General features: G+C 48.1%; 1 protein-coding gene across 1 annotated transcript in view; it reads right to left on the reverse strand.

Moving 5' to 3' along the window:
* The window catches only part of LBR (lamin B receptor), a 1,228,970-nt gene extending 1,222,093 nt beyond the window's left edge, over positions 1-6,877 (reverse strand). Inside the window, exon 1 of the mRNA XM_069608704.1 lies at positions 6,742-6,877. The gene's annotated coding sequence lies outside the window, so the exon portion shown is untranslated. The remainder of the gene's footprint in view (positions 1-6,741) is intronic.
* Between the last annotated feature and the right edge of the window lie 216 nt (positions 6,878-7,093).

A 7,093-nucleotide genomic window follows, 5' to 3' on the forward strand; every position in this document is an offset into this window, starting at 1 on the left:
GTGGGCCCAGAGGGGGTTCGGGAGGCCTTTAAGGTCACAATCAGGGGTGTTATTATAGGGCTGGGAGCGGCGAGGAAACGGAAGAGGGGTAGGGAGTAGAGGCTCCTCAGAGACAAAAATCGAGGCTATTCAGCCAGGGGGAAAATTGATGTCCCAGTTGTTGCCGGGGCAGTGGGCTGAACGCCAACAACTTAAAGCGAAACTCGCATCTCTCCTTGTGGGGCAAACTGAAAGGAAGTTGTCCTTCCTTAAGCAAAAATACATGGAGAAGGGTGAAAAAGCTGATAAAATCCTAGCATCTAGGCTTCGCGAGCTCAGAGAAAGTAGGAGGGTAGACACGCTTATCCTTGCAGACGGGGAGTGTTGTCGGGACGACCCCGGGATAGCAGACCAATTCCCCCAGTATTATGAGTGCCTTTACAAAACAGAATATGAAGGAGATGGGACAGATATAGATCGTTTTCTGGAGGCTTTGACAATCCCGTCCCTCCCCCTTCCTCCCCCCCAGCCCCCCCGAGAAGGCCGACCCGCTGGAGAGACCCATATCGCCCCAGGAGGTGATAGATACTATCGGCGCTATGAAAGCAGGGACAACCCCGGGGGATGATAGATTCACGTTCTTTTATAAATCATTTCGTTATGCCCTTGCTCCATTTCTATCTAGACTGTTTAATGGCGTTCTTGATTCAGGCCGTCACCCACCATCCATGCTTTCAGCCCGTATTGTTGTAATCCCCAAGGAAGCGAAGGATGCTCAACACGGACGTGAAGATACTAGCCAAACTTCTCGGCAAATAGGCTAGCCCAACTACTCTCGTCATTGGTTCATGGCGATCAAGTGTGTTTTATCTCGGGGAGGCAGGGAGGAGATAATACCAGGAAGACGCTAGGTTTGATGCACGAGGTTGCCCTTACAGGGGAGGAGGCTTATCTTTTGTCATTGGACTCGGAGAAAACCTTTGACCGAGTCGAGTGGGCCTACTTGAGCAAGGTTTTATTCAAAATGGGGGTGAGATTTTGTAGGTGGATTGCAACGCTATACAATGGCCCGTCGGCCAGAGTGGCAGTTAATGGAGTGACCTCTGCTCCGTTCCACCTTACTCGAGGGACTCGGCAGGGCTGCCCGATCTCGCCCCTTCTCTATGCACTGGTGATGGAACCCCTAGCCATAGCTGTAAGAAATCATCAAGGGGTAGCAGGGGTCCGTTGTGGTGATCTCGACTTCAAGCTTTCGCTTTTCGCGGATGAGGTCCTGGTATATATAACCAACCTTCGGCATTCACTCCCAAACCTTCTTGATCTGACTCGCGCCTTTGGTTCATTCTCTGGATTGAAAATTAACCTAGCAAAATCGTGCTCGATGCCGATGGGCGCCGCAGACTTGGAAGTGGGGGAGAGGGACACCTGGGAGGATATTAAAATCGAGCAGGAGGTTACGCCGTACTTGGGTGTGCGGATCCCAAGGGACCCGACTCGTCTCTTTGAAGTTAATTTCCCCCCCATGTCTTTGCAAAGATTGTAACACATCTCCGGCGCTGGTCTCCCTTGACACTCTCTTGGCTTGGTCGTATGGTGTTGGTCAAACTACCTTGCCTGCTTTATTTTTTCTCCTCTCTTCCAGTCGCTATCCCGGACTCGTTCTTTAAAGCTCTCCATTCGGAATTACTCCGGTTTATTTGGAAAGGGAAAAGGCCGAGAGTTGGGCACAGGACCTTAACCCTCCCTAGATCGAATGGAGGTTTTAGCCTGCCTGATTTCCGACGTTATCACAAGGCCGCTCAATTAAGAGTGTTCTTGGAACATTCGAGAGACTAGATGAGGACCTATTGGTCATATATTAAAGATATCCATGTTCACCCCCAGAAAAGTTAGGGACCTCCTCTGGGCCATGGACATGAACCTCCCAAATGCTGTAAGAGCGCAGCGCACCCCACTTTGTCAGTGTTGTGGTCTTGGTGGAGGAAAAACAGGGGAAATGTAAATCTCTCTTCATTTGAGTCGGTCCGTAGATATTGGGAACCGGTGGGCTTGGCCACCCTTGGGGACATATGGCAGGAAGGGGAGGCACTGGACTTTCAGAAGTTGCAAGAAGAGACGGGGTGCATAGAGGCCAATATATAACCTACGCTAGGCTTATGAAACGGGTTAGAGAAAGATGGCCTGAGACGGTGCTAGCTGGTGACCCTGATGCCGCCCTGGAAACTATGTATGATGTTTCGGAGGGCGGGCACGAAACATCAAGGATATACGAGCTCCTGAGAGCGAAGGCTGGGAAGGAGTTGCTCCAGTTGAGACAGGATTGGGAGGGAGAGGTAGGCGGACCTATGACAGACGGGCAATGGGAGGGAGCCCAGAGGTACCATAAAAAGGTGTCCCGGAATGCGAGACTCCAACAACTCCAACTGTATGTTTCCCATAGGGCTTATCTGACTCCCCGCAAAATTGCAAGGTTTGGAGGCTCAGTTACGCAGAAATGCCCCAGGTGCGGGGAGGTTGAAGCGGGGCTGCTACACATGTTTTGGGCTTGCCCGGAGGTGCACAGATTTTGGGATGAGGTTAAAATGAAACTGGCTGGTGGGGGGGGAGTGGTGTTGGACGTGGGATCAGCTTGGTCATGCATGCTCGGGAAAGCGGCCCATAGACCTAGGGTGGAACTATGGTGGGCAGACCTCATAAGATGGGCGGAAGCGGAATCCGTAGTTTGGTTTGAAGCAGTCACTAGGGGGGGGGTGGAGTAGGACCCCTGCTGGCCTGGCGGCAATTGGTGGCCTCTATGACAAACCCTCACCAGGGGGACAACGAATCGGAGGACTCGGATGATGAGCGCATAAGCATTGCGCTACCCGATAATGCTCCTGCAGATGACATGGATGAGCCGGCTCTAGTTTAAGGGGGGAGGGGGGGTTGGGGAACCACACTGTGAAATGCGATGCTTTAATGACACCTCTACATGTTGAAACAATTGTATTGTGTGGTGTTTGGTTTTGAAAATAAAAATAAATTTAAAAAAAAAAAAATCTCTCTTCCTGGCCCTCCCCCTGTCCTCGGTGTGGGCTCCCCCTTTTGAATTAGGCAAGAGGAATCTTCGTGGGACTCAGGGATGGTCAGAGGGGGGGTTGGAGCGGGCAACTCAACTGTTCCGGCAGGGTGTATTTATTGACTACGATAGCTGGGTGGAAGCCCTGGGGGAAGCTTCAATCTCGATTTTTGACTACATCCGAGTGTAGGGGATCATGACAGAGCCCCAGTGGGTTGACGACCTGGCCCGCCCCCTCACGCCGCTGGAAAGAGTGATAGTGGACTCCAAATCTAGGAAGGGCTCCCTTTCTAAAACATACAATGCCTTGATTACAGCAGACATAGAGCCGAGACAGAGCTTTAAGAAGCAGTGGGAGAGATGGGTGGAAGGGGAAATAGAGGAGTCTACCTGGTCGTCCATTTTCACGGTTCTCTACTCTGGAACCCTGTACACAGCGGCTATGGAACATAACTTCAAGATTCTGCACGCATGGCACCTTTCACCAGAGGCTCGCTATAATGTATTCAGGGTCTTCCCCGCTCTGGAGTTGTGGTCAGCGTGGGTCTTGTTTTCACCTACGTTGGGGGTGGCCCGCTATTCAGTTTTTCTGGTCAGAGCTTTTGAGCTGGATTAAGAAGATTTCTGGCGCCGACCTCCCACTGCAGCCCCTTGTTTTCTCCACTTTGGTGTTCCAGCCTCGGACACGGATGAGGCTTCCCGCCACGGGTGGTCCAGGCCATGCTGCGTGCGGGGAGGCTTGCTCTGGCCCAAAAGTGGAAAAGCTCTGCGGTGCCATCCAAATCAGACTGGTTAGCAAAACTCCGGGTGATCTTCACATACAAGAAACTTTCAGCCCTCACTCATGACACTATGAGCTCGTTTTTGCAAGATTGGTTGGTAGTCCTGCTCCACGAAGACTGCATCAATGAAACTCTTGAGAAGTGGGATGCCCGAGTAGGCTACATCATGGGTAGTCCTTTCCACTATGATTAAGGTCCTCTTTGGTCTTTATGAGGCGAGCCCGCTTTGTCAGCATTGACTGTCTATCTGATCCCGAGTTTGTGTGATGATTGAATCTCCATTGTCCCTTTGGGTACGGTTTTGTATGAGCGGGGGGTTGGAGAAGGTGGGTAGGGAGGGTTTGGGTTGGCCGTTCTTTAATGATGTTTCCTATTAGTGGTTTATGGCTATGTGCGGTTTCTGGATAATGTTTAATAAAAATTAATGTGAAAAAAAAGCTACAGGCTGTTCAAAACAGCGCCATCCGGATAATCTACAATGCTACTAGGAAAGAAGATATTTCAAACTACAGAAAGGAGCTTCATTGGCTGCCTGTAGAGAAACTAATTCAATTTAAGAAACTGACTCTGGCCCATAAACGCCTATATGGAGAGGCCCCAGATTACCTAAAGCAAACACTAAGAAAATACTCCCCAAGCAGAATGTGCTCAAGTACCACACACCTTCTCGTTATACCACAAGTTGAAAGAGCCCGAGGAAAAGGTAGATCCTGTTACTTGCCGCTTCAAGGAGGGAAGGAATAAGCCAACTATATCAACGGGATCAGAGTAAAGCTACAGTTCTTTCTGATAAAATTTGAAAACAACTCTGTTTGGATAAACTAGCCCCCTATCAGCAAGTTTAGTTTTCGGTTGTCTGTTTTGCGTACTGATGCCTGCAGGATATGGCGCGGTAGAAATAAATAATGTAGATCATCCAGCTAGAATTGTAGATTTGTACCTTATATAATGATGTCAATAGTGCTTATAATGTGCTGCACGTCCAAACGGAGCTCAGAGTGCTCGGCGGCAGCAGAGTCCTTTGCGGACACATTTGTATTTTGGAGAAATAAATACTCATCCTTGCAAGTGTAGCTTGGGCCTTTTTCCTCTAGCGGGATGTATTTTTTCTGCTGTGGGCGTGCCTTCAGCACTTAAAACCCACTTCTTCCCCTTGCTGTGCTGGGAGGTGGTATCTCCTTTGTAACGTTAGGAATCTCTGCTTCGTACTGTATTATGTTTCCCACACTATTGTAAGGGAAGGAAAGAGAAAATGACAGTCGAAGACAACTCCATAACTGAAAATTCGGTACCAAATATGGTTGTCAGGGGGTTAGCAATTCCTGATAACCGAGATCGTTGATGTTTGGTATTGGGATTTTGGAGTTCACAATTGCTGAGACATGTTTAAACAACCAAAGTAGAAGAGAAGCTTTCTCACTGTGTGTGTGGATGGGATGACTCTACACGTTTGAAAGTTTTTTTGGTTGTTAAACAGAAACAAACTTAACGTGCATAACATTTTGAGAATGGTCTATGACTGGGGATGGCTCCCTTCATAAACCTCTATCTTTTCCCCAAAACGGGCTCTTAAAGAAAAACAACCCCACATCATGAGTCAATACAAAATCCAGCTGATATGCCAACTATGAGGGACAGTTTAGGCTAGAAACCCTAAAGTGGGAAGTTAAGGAAAGGATCGGAAAGGATCTGGAAGGGGGGGACACATGCCCTTCTTGATTATCACTGCGCTGCACACTCCAATAACAATATATTTATCAGGTAAGGTGACGAAATCAATTATTAAAAAAAGAAGAAAAAAAAAACGTAAACCCATCACACAAAACATAAGTCGATGTTGACCAAATGTAGTGCATAAACGTGTATTCACTGTGGTTGCGTCATCAAAGTGGTTTGCCAAAAAAAATATACATTATATATATATACATACATACATACAAACAAAACGATGCCATTTCAACTTTCAAAAACACATTCCGACGTCTTCATTCCACTGAGAAAACACTCACCTTCAGGTCTCCAAATTATATGTTGTGAGCTATGCCAACATTGCCCCTAGGCAATAAGCCCAAGTATGCGCACACATACCAACATTTTTGGAGAACGCTAAGGGGATGAAAGGGGCGTTAGGTTAGATAGTAAGGTGGAATAATTGGGTTTTCATCTCTTCACCGGTGTACACTTCTTTTCAAAAACACTGTCACAATTTTGATTTTAAACCTTCCACCGGGGTGTGGCGGTGTGCGCACCCCTGTAAGGCTCTAAAAAAGTCTTATTACCGGGAGAAAAAAAAAACTTCAATCTGAAACTCCCGAATGTGGCTGAAGGTGTAATGAATTGCCCTTCGTACGTAGCAAAGTAGACTTAAAAGGAGGAAATAAGAACACATTCGGAAACCGCTACATTTCTCGATTAGCGTTCTAGAATAAAACGACATGCAGAGAATATTCGGAAATCGTTCGAATTAGGACACCACGACGGACGAGAACATAGACAGCTTTAGATGAACAGACTGGTTTGTACGATACTCCTTAGTGTTCACCAGGGTTGCGATGACCAAAAACCCAGAAAAGTCCGGTGCAAAGACTGGAGGACACCAGTAATTTAATAACTGTGGAAGGCGATGCAATGACGCCTGCAGATTATACCTGCTGCTTACAGAAAACCGTTGCATGCCCGGGAGTGCAAGAACCAGCGCTGCCTACAACAGGTGTCTTTATTTGGAGCAGCGCAAACTAGCAATAAACACTGCACGGGTCTCTACACCTCTGGAAATGGCTGGTGCGTTCCGCTTGACACTGCGAACACAGAGCAAGCAACTCTGAACGATAGGCGCAAACGACCGTCCTCCACTCACAATATACAACTATGAAAAGCTCCCCGCTACATTCAAACCACGTTAAACAAACACACTTTCCTTACCTCGGCGGTAGGCGGACGGCTGCTTTAAAAAATATAAATTATTACCAAGCGCGCGTTTCTCTTTAAAAAAAAAAAAACGTCCAAGTTGCGGGCGAGAATTTTTTTTCCCCTTCAAAACAAAATGTAGACTTTTAGAGCCCGCCTCCCACCGTCGCCGCCAAAAGCTGCGATTGGTCCGCGCAAGATCTTTCCAACGGCTGCTAAGCGGCGGTTGGTGGGAGGGTTCAGAGGAGGAACTTCATCTCCACAGTTGTCGCCGCCTGCTTCCTGTCCGGCTGAGGCGATACCTACCTAAAATGGAAGGTGGGGGGGGGAGCAGTGGAAAGGGGTTTGGGAGTTCGGCTGATCGTAC

Source organism: Ambystoma mexicanum, chromosome 4q (genome assembly GCF_040938575.1).
Source record: "Ambystoma mexicanum isolate Mex_15411 chromosome 4q, UKY_AmexF1_1, whole genome shotgun sequence".
NCBI lineage: Eukaryota > Metazoa > Chordata > Amphibia > Caudata > Ambystomatidae > Ambystoma > Ambystoma mexicanum.